The following is a 17748-nucleotide window of genomic DNA, read 5'->3' on the forward strand; positions in this document are numbered from 1 at the left end:
TGATACTTAAAGATACATAATAGCTGGGCCCAGTGGCACACACCTGTAACCCCAGCAATTTGGTGTGCTAAAGCAGGAGGATCACAAGTTCAGACCAGCCTTGGCAAATTATCAAGACCCTTAGCAACTCAGCGAGACCCTGTCATAAAAGAAAAAAGAAAAGGTGTGTAGATGTAGCTCAGTGGTAAAGCATCCTGGGTTCAATCCCCAGTAGTACCCTACCTCCCAATCATAAAGATAGAGAAGGGTGTTCTTTAGAGAATCTTAAAAGGATGGACAAAGCAGAAGCTAGTACCTTGGTTTACTGCTGGTAGTGAAGTTGGAGTGGACTCTTTGATTATGTCTAAGGAGGGAAGAAATGCTCCTGCAAGCACAGCTGGGAATGAAGTGTTAAGAATGCAGAGCTTCCCAGCTCCCCCCCCCCCCTCCCCTCCCCCCCCCCCAAAAAAAAGCTTATTTGTAAGGGTAAAAATTGCATTATCACTTCACTATATGGACACTTATTCCAGTTTATTTTGTAAAAGAGGAATGATAATGCCTGCCTGATGGACTCCTCATAGGATTGGAAGAATAAGGCACTTTATTGCAGAGTAGCAGCAAGGTGTTTTTTGTTTGTTTTTTAAGTTCCTTCCACTCCATGACTTTCCCTGTATTTTCCTTAGTCCTCTAAATAGATCAGTGAAATAATGATATTTCAGTTTTTGAGATAAAATAAGCTGGGAAAATGATTTGCAGCACATAGGAAAAAGTTTCTTAGCTTTTCCTTGCTGTAACAAAATATCAGAAAAGCAACTTGAAGGGTTTATATTGGCTCATAGTTTCAGAGGTGTCGATCCACAGACCCTTGGCTCCATTGCTGGTGGCTCATGATGAGGCAGAGCATCATGGCAGGGAGGGTGTGACCCAGCACAGCTGCTGCCCACAAGGTGGCCAAGAAGCAGAGAGAGAGGGAGCAAGGGGTCAGATTACCCTTCCAGGGCACAGCCCCAGTGACCCACTTCCTCCAGCTAGGCTTTACCTCCTATCCCATCCCTTTCCAATAATCAAATTACAAATCTATCAGTGGATTAATTCACCATTGAGGTTAGAATCCTCATGATCCACCTCTCCCAACACCCCTCCAACACCCCACATCCGAACATTGCCGCATGGGGACAAAGCCTTGAACACACAAGCCTTTGGGGAACATTCTAGATCCAAACTGTAACAATATATTATCCTTACATAGGAAAATTACTTCTATGTACTTATAATAAGGACTTTTTCTGGGACTAATAGTCTTATTAAAGTGAAAGTGGTTTTGCACCTTGTAGTCAAAAGTTTGTAATGTACAATTTTCTCTCCATTATCAGGGTGCAAAGTTAACACCTTTGATATACTGAGAGATTATAAATTACTGTGATGAATACTTCAGTGGAGAACTAAACAAAAGTCGTAAAAAGAAATGTAAAAGCATGAAGTGTTTGATCTCAAACAGAAGCTAATTAAAATGAATTTTTAAAAGATAATTGTTATATTAAGGACATTTTAATACAAACCACCAGTTATAGATTTGTATGACCTTGAATGAATTTATTTTTTCTGAGTATTTGCTTATTAACTTAGAAAAACAATAGGATGTATTAAAATTCTTGCATGCTTTACAAAAGAAATGAATTTTTAAAAATACTATCTAAGAGTGGAGGAGTGGGTATTTTCATATGTCAGGGGGTTATATATCCTGTAGGGTAAGTGATGATATAGATCCTTGGATTTCCTGTACAGTGACCTGTGATTTTGCCCTAGGCAAATACTTAATGATATTTTGAAGAATATCCATGTCAGCTTTAATAAATAATCGGAAGGGTTTATTAAAATGAATTGCTGTGCAGCCATTAAAAATGAACATATAGAAGCGTACTGAATGAACAGTATTAAATTCTATCAGAATGGGAGAAACTGATTACAAATAATGCTAGATTGTTCACTTTTAATAAAATATCTGTGCTTGCATGTTTGTGTACTATATTTATGAATGTGCCATGCGTGCAAAGTGAAAGGAGGTTAAACAAAATGCTAACAGTGCTTATGATTTTTACTTTTTCCCTTATTTGATTTTTTTTCTAGAGTTAAAGAACAAGCACTGGTTTGAAGGGAAAAGTCACCTTTTAGTAATTCAATACAAATTATATGTTACCTACATATTATAATACAGTGCCTGACTTGAACCTGTATTTTCGCTCTGTTGATCTGACAGATTTTAGTATCTATTTTCTTTCATCTGCTAAGCAAGTAACTGTCATTTTCCCAAAAGCAGCAGAAGAATATACTATGGCTTTTCAGATTTGATAGCATATAGCTGTTAAATAGTTCCCTGAGAGTTTTAGGAGACCAAATTCAGGTGCATGAGGGTGGTATTGGGAGAAAACGGTTGCAAAGAGTTTGCAGCCCACTCCTCCATGCACTGTGTGTGTGGAGGTGGGGGGCAGGGGTGAAGAGCAAACTTACAGGTGCTTATTGGGCTACGTCAGGTAGATTCAGGATAAGAGCATAAACCTTGTGGCTCGCTAATCAGAGTTCTACTTGTTTCCATATGCCTCAGTCTCCTGCAGTGGGTGTCCTGTGTTGGCCATTTTGAAAATTGTCCTCAGGGGTCACAAGTAACTTATTAACTGAGGCCAATGGTTGTCAGTCCCCATCTGTAGTATTTGATTTATTACTTAACTTATGTCAAGGTGAGTCTCTTGGTATTGTAACCACTATTCCTCCTTCTCCTTGACCCTTTACTGTGGCTTCTACTCATTCCCCATCAGTACCATTATTTAGTCCTGGGGTTTCAACCATTATTACTGAGGTCAAAGTCTAGTAATCGTCATTCCCCATTGTAGGTCATCCTTTTGGCTGCTGAGCATTTGGTCATAAAGTTGTATTTGAAATTGGAACATATTTGCTTTGGTTCAAAATCTGACAGGCATTGGACAATACTTAGAACTTGTCTCCAGGCTCCATGAGGAGGTTCTTAGATTATCTGTGAAGGGTCTATCAATTGATGATGGAACCAGATCTTTCTGTGATTCTCTCTATACAAATAGAAGTGATGGTATTATTAAAAGAATCTATAAGAAAATATTTTAACTGGTAAATAAAACATAGAAATCGATGGGGCAATGTGAAGTTTCAAAACATGTATACATTGTGTAATGTTTGAATCGGGTTAACTATATCTGTCTTCTCAAGCTTTTGTCATTTCTTCATTGTGGAAACTTTAAAAGATCTTTTCTGATTAAAGTCTAAGGCACACTGGCGTGTCGGTTGCAAGAGGCATTGGCAGAGCTGATCCAGAGAATAAAATTGTTTTGTTAAAAACATGAATAACGTTCACTCAGAAGTGAAAAGCTGAACTTAAAAAAGAATCAGAGCAGGCTTTCCAGAGGGACAGCTATGCTCAACACACATGAAACATTGGACAGTACTGCTTAGGAGGTGCCTGAGGATTACATCGTGTGGATGGTGGGCATTGCTGGGCTCATGATCCTCGACAAAAGGGATATAAAGTGTGTCTTGAGGGGAATGACAGGATTGTGAAGGAGCTGAAAGTCAACAGAGGAGTTTATATTTGATAGAAGAGAAAGTCATAACAAAGATGTGGATATAAGAGAACATTGAGTACTAGGGCTGTAGCTCTGCTTGTGTAGCGTGAGTGAGGCATTGGGTTCAATCCTTAGCACCAAATAAAAATAAAGGCATTCTGTCCATCTACAACTACAAAAAACCAAAAACCAAACACATTGAGTCTGGAAGTTATAAGGCCAGAGAACTTTAGAGTTGGTGGGATTCTTTTTCTATCCGTGCATTATAGTTCTCCATAATATTGGGTTTCATTTTGACACAATCATACAAACACGGGATATAACTTGTTCCACTTTAGTCCCTCGTACTTTTGTTTTCCTATTTCCTGTTCTATTTCCTCTGCTGGTCTTCATTTATTTGTAATTTTTGTAAATTAGTGCTTCATAGATACACAAACAAGTGAAATTCACCATAGTATATTATAGATTCTCATTGCATATTTTGGTCAGTTTCATTCCACGGTTTCTCTTTCCTGATCCCTCCTCCCTCCCCATTAATACCCTTTCTCTGAGTCACTGATCTCCCTTCTATTTTCATGGATTCTCTCCCTCCTCCCCCCCCCTTATTTTGGTCCAGTTTCTGCATATAAAAAAAAAAATTGACCCTTGACTCAGTCTGGCTTATTTCACTGAGCATGATGTGAATTGGTGGACTCCTGGCTGCGGGCACAGGAGTCACTAAGGTTGGTGAATATCTACTGTGAGATCTGTAGGGTACAAGGTCGTATCTTATTCTTACAGCAACCCTAGGGATAAATAATGTAATTTTATATGTAACAAAACTGGATTCTGAGTTGAGCAGACATAAATTCTGTAAATTGTGCAAAACATCTGGAGCAGGATTCATGCCTAGGGGTATCTGACTTCAAAACACTATGAGGATGGAGAAAACTGAAATTGCTGAACCCAGAGGGTATAATGGGATGAAGGCAATTGCTTGCAAGGGAGAGTTGACAGGTCAAGGGCTCTGAAAATGTTGTAATAGGTGGGGTATGGCAGACAATTTGGTTACAGAGGGGACATGGGTGTCAAGAACATTCCAGGAAAAGTGATGGGCTTATCTTGGAATGGGAATGATCAAAAGAAGTGACTTAAATAATCTCAAGGTTTAAATCCCGGGGAACTGCCGCTTAGTGTTTATGATGGAGTGGTCTCAGTCTAAAATGATAGAAAAGTAAAAACTAGGTGGAACACACAGCTTGAGTTATGTGTATGTTAGTAAATTCACAGAGGAAGAGAATGGTAACAGAAGTGAAGTGGAAGGTCTGTGAGGGATCAAGCCCTTTTCTTTAAAACTATGATGAGTCACAACAGTGAGCAACAAGCTTTTACCTAAAGCTACAAACTGGTGTTTGCATGATATCCTTGGTTCTCTTTTATCCTGACCTAGCAGAAGAGTGTTTTGATTTCTAAAATGCATAGTTGCCTCTAATAATTGATTTCCCCTTTCTTGTGGGTCTGGTGTCTAGAAAGGAACACAACTCCATCATATTCCCCTCAGTGAGATTCTTTTTCTTTCCAGAATGATGGTCACCTTACTAGATGGACTGCTGATCTACTGAATAACTTTCATCTTCTGACCACACTAGGAAGTTGTGCATGGACTTGAGAGATTTACTGCAGTCATTTCTGACCTTACATAATTAAGGTAAGATATATATTTTACTCTATAACTATCATGAAGTTGTCATGTTAGTCTCTTTTAACTTTGCTCTTTTTAAAGACATGAATCCATTCTTTCCCCCTGCCTTTTATGTTCTAATAATCCATTCAGAGTGATCTTAATCTGCAGATGTGGAAGTGCAGAAAAGACTTTTATAGGATGAAATACGAGCAGACTGTTTGACTCTGAAGAATGAAGTGAAATGTATTACTCCTTAGATTAAATCAGTGAAAGGACTCCATTTCCATAAACACAATATGCATAGGCTGGATTATACTAGAAAAACTTAATAGATCTAAAGGAGTATTTATTAAAGCTACTTAGGAAATATGGAGATACTTAAACATTAATATAGTGCTGACTTTATTGAAGTAAAGAAAATCTAAAAAACCACAGTGAGTTTAAAAGAGAATGATGTGCTATTCCAATTCCAGAGATAATTAGTGTTAAAATTTCACTGCATATTTTCCTAGATTTTGGAGTGTGGGTGTTAATTTACTAGATTTTTGCAAATGATTAACATCACTTTTTTTTTGCCCTGTGCAAAAGCACTCGATGTGCGTTAATTTATAAATTCTCTCAACCTGTGAGGTTGGTACTTCTATTTGCATTTTCATGTAAGAAAGTTGAGACTCAGAAATTCAATGACTATTCCATGCTCACACAGCTGACAGACTCCCTCAGAACTTGACCTAGTCAGATACTAAAGCCCATACTAAGGGCTTTCCCACACTCTTCCTAAATAAAATGCCTGATCCTTTTTCTACATCATTATTTTATATGACTGTATAATGTTCAGTCATATAGGTGGACAGTGGTTTTTCTGTTGTTTTTTTGTTGGGCATTTACACTGTTTCTCTTTAATTACTTGTAGAAACAAGGTTGCCGTGAGCATTCATATTATACATCCACTATTATTTTCCTAGGATACATTGCTACCTCTAGCACATTGCCCTGTCAGCAAGAATCTAGCACCCAGGATTTGATGTACTCTACTAATTGTTTTCTCAGAAGGTCGCACCAGTGTATTTTCTTAGTGATGGTATACAGAAGTACCTCAGTGACATTTATTGTTAGCAATTTAAAAAATGATGTTGATTTTTTTTTTTTTAAAGATCCCGAGTGTCCCTGTTTGGGCCCGTATTAATTCCAGCCTCTAGGACTTTAGAGGCCATGACTTCCTCACTGGTCTCTCTCTCTCTCTCTCCCTATCTAGAGTCCATTTGTCCCTGTGGAATGGTGGGTAAGGGTGTAGGCTTTAAAGTAGACACCTGGGTTCAAATCAGGGCTGTGCTGCTCTGCCTCATTTTCTTCATCATTAAGATGGAATTGGTAACAGTAAAACCTCTGGAAAATTGCTTGACTCTTGTACCTACTCAGTAATTGTTGGCTGTTTCTCTTGTCTTTCAAAGTCCATGCTCATATAATTAAAAAAAAAAACCCAAAGGTAATATTTGCATTGAGTGAAAAATGATTATTACCAGGTTAGTAACTCAGAAGAAACTAAGGTGCTGACCCTGCAGTATTGTAACTGTTACCGTGTGACCAGCCTGCAGAGGACAGATAACCATTTCTGCCTCACATGATGCACAGAGGTCAAGGATAATGAAAAAGAGCAGTAGCAGGAGTAACTAGGATGTTAAAGAGCTTTATGGCTCCTGGTGCACTTTCTCACAAATGATTTCATTTGATCCTTACAACATACCTTTGACGAAGGTGGAGCAGATGTTATTAACCTGGTTTTACAGAGGAGGAAATTGACTTGGAGAACTTAAGTGGCTTGCTCATGGAAGGTCAGGGAACCGGTGAATGGCAGAGCAGGCATGTACTGTTGTTGGCTTTGTGACTGTGAGTCCTCCCTCATGCTTCACGTAATAATGATAAACTGAGGAGTGGTAGGTGGATATCCAGGGCTTGAGAATCAATGGATTAGAAGGAGCAGAGGGAAATGCCACCAGCAGCAGCGTTGGGACAAGGAAACTTGGTCATGTTAAAAGGGAGGAATCCAGTGGAGAGAGGGGGAAGAAGTCATAAAGACAGGGGAAAGATTTCAGGGAGATAGGACTTCAGTGCCCTCAGGGGTAAGGGGAGGATCAAAGGAAGAGGGCTTAATTTTTTAAAAATTGACACACAAACGAATATATTTATGGGGTATAGTGACATTTCAATCTATATATATTTATATATAAATAAGTAAATATTTATCATTTCTTCATTTCCTTTTTTTTTTTTTTTTTTGTGCCAGGGATTGCACCCAGCCATGCTTAACCACTGAGTCACATCCCTAGTCCTTTTTTTATATTTTATTTTGAGACAGGGTCTCACTAAGTTACTTAGGGCCTCGTAAATTGCTGAGGCTGGCTTTGAACTTGGATCTTCCTGCCCCAGTTTCCTGAGTTGCTAAGATTACAGGTTTGTGCCACTGCTCCCAGCTCGTTTATCATTTCTTTGTTGGGAACACTCAAAATCCACTTTTGAGAGAAGAAGGATACTTCTTCTAAGCCAACAGGAAAGGAAGAGATGAAGGATCTAGACTCAAGTGCTCTGAAGTAGAAGGTGACATTTCAAGGGTGAAAGCCTGATGGCCTGAATAAAACTCCTGAATAAAGAAAGTATTTGTGGGGAATAGCAGTGGTAGGTTTGGGGTATTAGATTGGGAAAGGGGAACTCTTTGCAGTATCTGTTGTGGGATGTGGGCCAGGAAAGGAGACATAGCTGTCAGAGGCCCCCGCTGGGAAGGAGGTAGGATCCAAACAACTCTGGGGTCCCACTCTGCAGATTCTGTGAACAAACAGTTTCACTTAGGGGTGTTGAGGGTGTGCTTGCTAGATGTTTCCAGTTTTCAGGATGTTTCTTCATGAGCTCAGCTCGAGAAAGGTATAGGATCCGTTTTAGGAAAGCAGAATTATCTAGTTGCCTATGGAATGAGAAGTGACATTATGCTGTAACACACTTGGTATGTGTGTCGCTGTGCATCTGCATGCATGCTAGGGATTGAACACAGGGCTTTGTGTATGCTTGGCCAAGTGTCCTTCCACTGGGCTGCATCCCCAGCCCCACAAAAATCCTCTTATTTCCAAACACCAAGGCAGCTGTCAGGCTGTGCACCTATCCTGGGATAGGTTTTGCTCAGGAGTTAGGTACCATGGGAACATGGCTTCATAATCAGTGGAGAAACAAAGAGTAATAGCTCTCAGTGTTTGTTTCTAAAAGCCTTTATTGAGAGCTGTGCTTTTTTAGTCAGGTCAGCAAAATAAAAAGATGGTAGGGGTTTCCTGAGCAGTGAAATGAGGAGTTGAACTTGGTAAATGTTTTCCAAATCCTTTCTACCATTACATTTTCTGATTCAACTCCAGTGTACACTTAGCCTCCTCTCCATGACTGTCTTTACTAGGTAGTTTAGTGTGCCTCTATTTTATGATAATCTAAATATATTTTGCTTAGAGACTTTGCTTATTATAGGCAAAGTATACCGATAGTAGAAAATTAAAGATAAATTGAGAAATAAAAAAGACCTATTAAAAATGAATAATTAGGGCTGGGGCTGTAGCTCAGTGGCAGAGTGCTTGCCTCACATGTGTGAGGCACTGGGTTTGATCCTCAGCACCACATAAAAACAAAAAAGGCATTCTGTCCATCTACAACTACAAAAAAAAATTTTTAAAGAGTAATTATACCACCATCAAATCACCTCTGTTAACACCCTTCCAGAGATTTTTATACATGTGTATGCTTAAATAAGATTTTCAAATACAAAAAAATACAATGTGCTTTTGTCAACTGATAAGTTATAAACCTATCAATATTAGTAGTTACTAGTGTATAATTATTAAAAGTTGTTGAAATTTTTATTTTAGGAATTTATTGTATTTAACAAATTTCTCTTTGGATGTGTGCATTAGTGCAAATCCTTTTAATTATTTATTTTTGAGGATATTAGTTTTTTTTTCCTTATATAATCAAGAAAGGTTTTAATATAGATAACTTGGAAGTCTTAAATCAATTTAGTCTTCCCAACAATATACAAGAGGTCTCTTTTTCCCATTCCCATTCCTTTCTTTACATTAGGTGGTGGGATTAAAAATAAGAAATCCTTATGGAGTTTTCTGGACAGATGGACTCTTTTCATATGCCATTTATATTTCCTCTGTAGTGAATTTTCTACTCATGCCCTTTGCCCATTTCTCTGGAGGCCTGTTTTCTATTTTTGTTTCAAATTTACAAGAGTGTTTTTATGTAAAAATATCTTTAAAAACATTATTATTAATTTTTGGCTTTGAATCATGTATAGTGCTTTTGAGTGTCTATAAATTTTAAATTTCAGGCAGTCAAGTCTTTTCCTTTATGATGCCCATGTAGATTAAGTAGGAAGCAAAAGCCCTTGGAACCTGCACCCTGCACACAGCAGAGTAGTCTTTTTGAGGTATGATTGCCTCTTGGCATACCCCTGTATGGCATTCTCACCATGGCCTAAAGGCCCAGCAGCATCCGGCCATGCCTGCTTCCAACTCTACCTCTTGTCACTCACCCTTGAACACCCTGCTGCAGTCCTCTGGCCCCCTCTCAGGTCAGGGAACACATCAATCTCTTTCCTGCCTTATGATTCTGTAGGTGCTCTTCTTTTGCTTGGAACATGTAAGTGCACGTGCACCCACACTTGTGGGTACTCATACACATTTCTTGTAGCTAACTCCTTAGGCAGGAGTGAGGATCCAAGAGCATGCTTCTTGGGGTCACTTGCTTCCCAATTCACTAGCCCTGTGCCCTTGAGCAAATTTCTTTACCTTTTCTTCACCTTTAAAATTGGAATCATCATCATAATAGTACCTATCTCAGAATTTGTTGGGAAGATTAAGTAGGTTAATTCTTGGAGATCTCTTGGAAAACTACCCTGTACACATCGGCACTTAGCTGTTGTCAGGTTCATCATCTCATAGGCTGTAGCATTAGTTTCACCTCAGAGTGAATGTCCTCCTAGCCAACTCTAGTCATTCACTGTGGTATTCGCTATCATAATGTCTTTTCTCCTGCTTCCTCCTCCAGCCTGTAACTCCAGAGCAGTAGGGACCATGCTGTGGTAAGGCATCCTGGGGCTTGGCACTGACAGAAGGAATGAACCAGTAGCACATCCCCTCCTAAGACTCCATGGCGGTTAATGATTTTGTTTCACATTTTTGAGCATTTCATCTGTATGAACTTTAGCTGGAGATAGGATTTGAGATAGGAATCAAAATTACTTTTTCCCCCAAAATGAGTAGCCAGTTGCAATTTTTGTTATTTCTTTTAAAAGACCCCCCACTCAAATTACATCCTTGAGGATGGTGATTTTTATTTTTGTTTATTTTGTTTGTTTTTCTCTCCCTGGGCAGTCTTCTATGCAAAAAGTAAAAGGCGGAAGCTGTTCATAGACTTGAGTCAAACTCCTTATGAGCATGCTCCTCATGGTGCAGTGCCAGGAAAGATGATTCTGGGGTCCTCTGCCAGGGCCTGCCTTCTAAGAGGAAGGAAAACAATGTCACTGATTTAGGGGCTTGTGCCGTTATTTCAATGTCCAATGCTGCTAAACCTGATAGATAGTTTAGAGTCTTGTTTTAGATAATTCTGTCTGCCATTTAAAAAATAAATCATTATATTGGGAAACTTTGGGGACTGGGGATGTGGCTCAAGCGGTAATGTGCTTGCCTGACATTCACAGGGCGCTGGGTTCGAACTTCAGCACCACATAAAATAAAATAAAGATGTTGTGTCCACCAAAAACTGAAAAAATAAATATTAAAAAAAATTCTCTCTCTCTCCTCTTTCTCTCTTTCTTAAAAAAAAAAAAAAAAGGGAAACTTTAACATTTCAATGACTTTCCCTAAACTGCCTCTTGTCACTAGATGTGGGACAAATTGACTCAGCAGACCATGTGTTCTGGATTTTTGCTTTGGAAAATATTGCTCATGATTCTTTTTTCTCATGATTCTTTTTTCTCATGATTCTTTTTTGTCTTAACGCTTTTAAAATTAAGATTAATGACAAAAGTAATACAGGCCCATTGTCACATATTCAAACAGTAAAACCAGTATACAGGACAAAGTACTCTAGTGTCTTCTCTTCTGACTGCTCGCACAACATTACCACTGCTGAGTTTATTGTGTATCCTTCCAGAACTCTTTTTCATGTTGATGGATATGTAGGACCTCCACACACACTCTCCTATCTCTATACTTGCCTGGTTTTTTGAACAGTGTCATAAACCCACTTTCTTATACACATCAATGGGCTGTTTTGAAAACACTTGAAGCCTTTGTTTCTTGGCTGGCAGAAGTCACCATTTCATGTTTTCCCAGGGCTTTAAAACACCAAACCCCATTTAGTTTCTGCAATTCATTGGAAATGGTCTTCCAGAAGGCTGGGGCTCAGGCACATTCTGGAATGTGGCATAATCTGATAACGATTTCTGTCTCACTGCAGAGGAAGAACTGGGGACTTGGATGGGAAGCCAGCAAGTAGGAGAGGAGTGAATTCTTCTAAGTTCATGAGGGCAAACATTTATCTACAGTGTTCTCCCTGGATTATTACAAGTAGTTTGATTTCCCAGGAAATGGGATGGGAGATAGGGTGCTATCAGGTTATAAAATTATCCATAACTCTGCTCCCTGTGATTTTCTTCTGTTTTTCTTGCCCCACAAGAAGAGAAGTTTGGGGTGGATGGGGATAGAGCATGAAGTGACTCCCTGGCTGTGCCCTTCACAGTGGCTTTAGAAAGTGTGCAGTTGACTGCCCTGGGCTCTGATCTATGGCACTGCAGCCCAGAAAACAATAAGGTTGGCTGTAAGTGATGGGGGCTGTGGGCTTATGCAGAATTGCACTTGTTGGGTTTTTCACAGTGCCCATCTTATTACAATTGAGAGGCAAGTTTCATTGCATAAGGGGACAATTTACGGCAATGAGCTTATCTCCTTGTTTTAGCTCTTTATGTTTTTCTGCCTCTTAATAAAATGTGAAGTCACAAAGCAATTAAATAGTAGTGTAGTTTTCAGGCAGGAGATGGAGAAAGGCTAACTAGGGGTAAAAGCTAACATGATTGACAGAGGCTGGTTGGAGATTTACATTGAGAATAACTCGTTCTTCAAAACTTTTTTCATTTTCTGGTGGAAATTATGGGGTAAATCATCGACCAGGAGGATGGATGATTAAAAATGTAGGAGTTATGATTTCTTTTTGACTTTGTAAGTCTCTAAATCCTCCACCTTAACATAGAGTTCTTGACTTCAAAATGGGAACCAGCCCTTCTAAGGATTAAAATGAACTAGAAATACTCTGAAATCTTAAATTGTTAATAAGGTCAAGATTGCTTAATTTTTATTGTGAAATATCTTGAATTGATAAATGAGATAGAGAATTCATATTTTTTTCATTCCCTGATTGCAGATCTACAAATATAGACATTTTTTTGAATGCTCAAAAATGTTGAACGGAGGTTTCTAGAATTTTTTAAAATAGCATTAATTTTCTTTTTGAGAAACTGGAGATTGAACCCAAGCTTAGTGCATGCCAGGAGAGTGATGTGTCTAGTAATTTTAAAATTTTAAAATGAGGAAAACTTTTAAAAAACTGAACATAAAAATCTGGAGAGTTCACATTCCCTGACCTTTCTCTTCCATTTTTCTGTGACATATAAATGAAATCCTTTTTGATTTAGCCACTTTGAATTATTGATGGCCTATTCCAATGAACAAAATTGAAAAAAAAAAATGAAGACATAAAATGTTCACTTCTTCCTTTCTTGTTACAGAAACAGTTGGATTTTAAGTTGTTTTGAAAAGCTGCCCTCTGAAGTTGAAGTCCTTGTTTTGTAATGATCCCACTGAAATAACTAGAACAAACTATATGGTTAACTAAGAATTAATTTACATGACTCAGAAGACAGAAGGCTAAAAGGAAATGCTTTTTGTGGTGTGATTTCTATGGGAAGGCCTAATGCCTTTGCAGGCACTCCCCAGCCCCAGATCCAACAAGCCAGTAGAACTACAATCCCAGGAATAAGCTGCAGCATTTGCAGCGTGATCCTGCAGCTCTTTAAGGTGTGCTTCTGTATAAGGTACACATAAGAAGAGTTAGGATAAGGGAATAGGGAAATGGTACTTCCAGAGCTTGATGAAAGGGTGACAAGAAGCTTTTGTAGCAAACCACTGAGTATTTCCTGAGTTTCCACCCATGGTCTGGTGCACAGGCTTTCGATGCAGCTAGGATTCAGTTTCTTCACCTGCAAAGGACAGTACAAGAACTCCTTGAATATGCATCCCTGTAGATTAGGTGTGGACAGCCTGGGTTGACCAGGTCCCAGCCTTCCGACTAAGCTGAGCTAGGTGTTGTTCCTCAGGCAGTATCATTTTGCTGCTTTGGGGCCAGTGATGATTCACAATCTTTGGTTTTTGAGTGTCTCTCCTTTTCTCCTGCTAACAGTCCTTCATCCAGAGTGCCTGCATCTAGATGCAGAAGATGCTCATCCATCTGTTGCTCTACTACTGAACCAGCCCAATAAGGTGAAATTTATGTAACATAAAAACCATTTAAGAATTAAAAATTAAGTGGCATATTCACAATATCATGCAGCTGCCACCTCTGAGTAGTTTCAAAGTATTTTCACCATAAAAGAAAACCCTGTGCTCATTAAGTAGTAACCCCATACCCTCCTCTCCTAGCCCCAGACAATCTTGAATCTGCTTTTATTTTCCATGAATTTGTCAATTTGGGATATCGTGTGTAAATGGTGTCTTATAACATGTGACCTTTTTTGCCCGGCTTCATTTATGTTGTGTGTTTTTAAGGTTTATGTTGTAGCATCAATCAACCTTTTTTTTGCGAGGGAGCGTGGTTCGGATAGTATCCATTGTATAGATCTACCAGAATTTGTTTATTCGTTAATTTTTTAAATGGACATCTGGGGTTTTTTCCTCAACTTTTGACTGTTCTGACTAACGAGTATTGGGCATTTTTGTCCTTATTTTTGGTTGTTTTTAGTATAGATCTAGAGATGTGCAGGGTCCTATGATAATTCTGTTCAGCTGTGAAAAACTGACACACTCTTTTACATGGCAGCCAAATCAATTGCAATTGCTACATATCCTTGCCCAGACTTATTTTCCTTTAAAAAAAAAACTTGCTATAAACAACTTTGTGACTATTTAGTAGTACTTCACTGTGATTTTGATTTGTATTTCCCTAGTGACTGATAATTATTTACTATCTTTTCAAGAGCCTATTGACCATGTGTATGTTTTCTTTGGAGAATTGTCTGTTCAAGTCCTTTGCCCATTTTTACATTGGATTGTTTGCCTCTTTATGGTTGAGTTGTAGTACTTATATTTTGGATACTGGCTTTTTAACAGGTGACTTAAAAATACTTTCTCCCATTTTTAAGGTTTTCTTTTTCACTTTTTTTGATGACTTGTGGTGCACAAAAGTTTTTTATTTTGATGAAGTTCAAAAAAGTGATAAATTTTCTTTTATTGCTCATGCTTTTTGGTGTTCATTGCCTAAAGTTATGAAGATTTACCCCTCTGTTTCCTGCTAAGAGTTTTATTCTTTTATATTGAAGTTATTACTTTCAAGTTAATTTTTCATATTCTCTGGGGGATAGGTCCAACTTCAATCTTTTGCATGTGGATTTCAAGTTTTTCCAGCACCATTTGTTAAAGATATTATTTTCCCTCAATAAATGGCCTCTGGGGGCTGGGGATGTGGCTCAAGCGGTAGCGCGCTCGCTTAGCATGCGTGCGGCCCGGGTTCGATCCTCAGCACCACATACCAACAAAGATGTTGTGTCCGCCGAGAACTAAAAAATAAATATTAAAAAATTCTCTCTCTATCTCTCTCTCTCCTCTCTCACTCTCTCTTAAAAAAAAAAATGGCCTCTGCACCTTAATTTATAACCAATTGACAATATAAGGGAGACCATTTTCAAGAGCTTATTGACCATTTGTATGTTTTCTTTGGAGAACTATCTGTTCAAGTCCTTTGCCCATTTTTACATTTTATTTTTGGACATTCTATTCTATTCTATGGTCCATTGGTCTGTTCTTATGCCAGTGCCTTGTTGTTTTGATCACTGCAGCTTTGTAGTAAGTTTTGATATTTGCAAGTGCAAAGACTCCAGTTTGCTCTTTTTATCCAGCATTGCTTTGATTATTTGGATTACTTGCAGTTCCATGTGAATTAAAGATCAGTTTTGCTATTTCTGTGAAAAGGGCTGTTGGAATTTGGATAGGGAGTGCATTGAGTGTGCAGATGATATAGGATAGTGTTGCCTTCTTAACAATTTTAAGACTTCTGATTTATGAACATGAGATATTTTTCCATTGTTTAGGTCTTAATTTCTATCCACAATTTGTAATTTTCAGGAACAATTCTTTATTCTCCATGACATTTTTTCTTAGATATTTCATTCATAAAATATAAGTAGACTTGTTTTCTTGATTTTCTTTTCAGATTATTCATGCCTAGTGGGTGAAAATACAGCTGCCTACAATTTTCACTTTCTAAAAAATAATTGCTGTTTCTGGGAGTGTAGCTGAGTGGTAGACATGTCTGGGGTCCTGGGATTTGCCTACCGGAAACACATGCACATATACAAAATAATAATTTCTATTGGTTGTTTTTAAAATTAGGGTAAGAATTTTACTATTCCTCCAGACATTCTTTGGAATGACCCCTGTTAGGTTTGACATTACATCCTTCCCTACATTTTCTGTCTTTTTTCAGCAATGCATCTAAACTTATTTCTCTTAAACGCTACAGAATATCCTATTGTTCCGAGGCACTATGCTTTTTAATTAACATTTAGTATTTTTAGTTTTTTCTACTATAAACAATAGAACAATTTATTCTTATACCAGTGTATACCTGTGTGAATGTCTTTAAGGTATTAAGAATACCAAAGGCAAAAAAGTGCACATATTGCCTTTCAGTTTTTTTCCAAGGGGTGGAGGGATAGCTTAGTGGTAGAGCATTTGCCTAGAATATGGGTTCAATCCCCAGCACCACATACACACACACACACACACACACACACACACACACACACACACAAATCTGAAACAATAACAAAAAATTTTTTTCAGAATTTATGTTAAAATATACATATCAGAAGATTAACCAGCTTAGCCATTTTCTCCACAAACAGTTCAGTGATGTTAAGTCCACACTATTGTGCATCCAATCTCAAAACTTTCATCTTCAAAAAATAAAAAGTGCTACACTTCTTATCATTCCCCTCTCCCATGGGAGCCATTCTACTTTCTGTTCCTATGATTTTGACAACTTGAGGTACTCACATAACTAGAACCATACAATATTTATCTTTTTGTGACTGGCTTACTTAGCACAATGGCTTTATGGTTCATCCATGTTGTGACATGTCAGAATCTCATTCCTTTTTAAGGCTGAATAATAATAGTTCATGGTACCATGTATTACCTTTTGTTGAACAGCAAGAGATTTTTTTTTTCTCCTTGCCTTTTTAAAGTGCATGTTTACTTGTAGTCATATCTTCAGAGCATTACGTTGAGTCTTTAAGTGCTTGGAAAAAAGAAAGGTATGCCTAACTCCTTATTTCCATGCAGTGTGGTAACATATATAATTAGGTAGAATATATTCAATGAAATCCTTTCGGGCATGTGGACAAGCTGTGGAAAAAGGGTGTTTTTAAATGCAGTGTTGGTCTAACTTCATATTGTTAGGTGAAGAAGCAACTGTCAGCACATACGTGCTTTTTGGACTCCTTTTCCTTCTTGCCTTTCATACACCCCACACCACTTCTTCTTTCATTATCCCTCCACCCAAGTCTGGCAGTCACTCTTAAATAGTTTTGGATTTTATGCCAGCAAATCTTTTGCTTGTTGACAGATTCTGTGAGCACCGAGTGTTCCCTTCACTGGCACCATCTAAGAAAGACCAGATAGAGAATGTGTCCACATGTTTTGAAGATAGACTTTGTTTTGTTCAGGGCTAGCTGAAAAGTTCAGCTGCACTCAGGGTAGAGCACGCTCATTTCTCAGCAGGGTCACTGTGAGTCTCAATTCTTCCTATGGTTATCCATGGTTAATAAAGTTAAAATAAGAAAGATACTTTTTTGTACAGTGCCCAAGAAAAGAAAGCAAAATGGAAGTGACGGGCAAGAGTAACAGTACATGCTTTCTTTCTCCATCAGGTTTTTACATTTTTTTTATTTTGAAAGACTGTTAGTGAAAAGTTTGAAAGTTAGTACAGAGTTCACAGGTATACCCACCCAGTTTCCCTATGTTAACATTTATATAACTATAGTACAATTACCAAAATCATGCTGTTTCTAGACGTCATACTAATTGAGCCTTACATCTGGTCTTTTGCTACCACTCCTCTACTGTTCCCGGATCCAGTCCACATTGCATTTAGGCCTTCCAACTCATTAAGCCCTGACAATTTGTGTCAGTTTCTCAGTCATTTCTTCTC

General features: G+C 38.2%; 1 protein-coding gene across 7 annotated transcripts in view; it reads left to right on the top strand.

Moving 5' to 3' along the window:
* The window catches only part of Kank1 (KN motif and ankyrin repeat domains 1), a 196710-nt gene that overhangs the window by 67894 nt on the left and 111068 nt on the right, over positions 1–17748 (top strand). For all 7 annotated transcript variants that reach the window (XM_078047572.1, XM_078047578.1, XM_078047573.1 and 4 more), the window contains one exon: positions 5131–5256. The gene's annotated coding sequence lies outside the window, so the exon portion shown is untranslated. The remainder of the gene's footprint in view (positions 1–5130; positions 5257–17748) is intronic.

This window comes from Ictidomys tridecemlineatus, chromosome 4 (assembly GCF_052094955.1).
Source record: "Ictidomys tridecemlineatus isolate mIctTri1 chromosome 4, mIctTri1.hap1, whole genome shotgun sequence".
Taxonomy (NCBI): domain Eukaryota; kingdom Metazoa; phylum Chordata; class Mammalia; order Rodentia; family Sciuridae; genus Ictidomys; species Ictidomys tridecemlineatus.